The sequence below is a fragment of the Fistularia commersonii genome, chromosome 27 (genome assembly GCF_037954325.1).
Source record: "Fistularia commersonii isolate RoL2024-O1a breed Wild chromosome 27, RoL_Fcom_v1.0, whole genome shotgun sequence".
Classification (NCBI taxonomy): Eukaryota; Metazoa; Chordata; class Actinopteri; order Syngnathiformes; family Fistulariidae; genus Fistularia; species Fistularia commersonii.
Genome location: NC_141310.1, coordinates 12,294,423 through 12,295,000, shown reverse-complemented (window position 1 = coordinate 12,295,000; position 578 = coordinate 12,294,423). Strand labels below are relative to the sequence as shown.

The 578-nt window shown below is 47.4% G+C and overlaps 1 protein-coding gene across 1 annotated transcript in view; it reads right to left on the bottom strand.

The window, feature by feature from the left end:
• The window catches only part of sall1a (spalt-like transcription factor 1a), a 10,428-nt gene extending 10,170 nt beyond the window's left edge, over window positions 1–258 (bottom strand). Inside the window, exon 1 of the mRNA XM_086174618.1 lies at window positions 1–258. This exon is cut by the window's left edge and continues 198 nt beyond it. The gene's annotated coding sequence lies outside the window, so the exon portion shown is untranslated.
• Window positions 259–578: the final 320 nt, after the last annotated feature.

The window sequence follows — 578 nt, the reverse complement described above, 5'->3', positions numbered from 1 at the left end:
GGGAAAAAAAAAAAGAAAGAAGATGATGACGGCAAAAACCGTCTTGTTTTTTTAAAAAAAAAAAAAAATTACGTAAATCGAACCCCCAGTCCGGCGCGCATTGGCCACGTTATGATTATCAATAATGCTCCACGATTAATCATAGCGGGGAAGGAGGGAGGGAGGGGGTGAAGAAGAAGAAGAAGAAGAAGAAGAAGAAGAAGAAGAGGAGGAGGAAGAAGAACAAGAAGGAAAAGGAGGAGGAGGAGGTTTGAAAGGCGATTGGCACCTCTCCAGCCCCCCCTCCTATTCAAATCAAGTCTCTTTAATCAATTAGCTCCTGATTTGCTGGGGGACCCTCGTTTCTCCTCCTCCTCCTCCTCCTCCTCCTCTTCTTCTTCTTCTTCTTCTTCCTCCCTCTCTCTCCCCCCGCGGCCGCGGAGGCTCCGGACCCGCGGGTTGTGCACTTCCTGCACGGAGGATGAAGAAGTGGAGGTGGAAGTGGGCGTCCGTGTCCGGATTACTCCTCGAGTTGAAGAAGAAAAAAAAAAAGAAAACAAAAACAAAACTCTTCCTCTTTTTCTTCCTCTTCTTCTTCT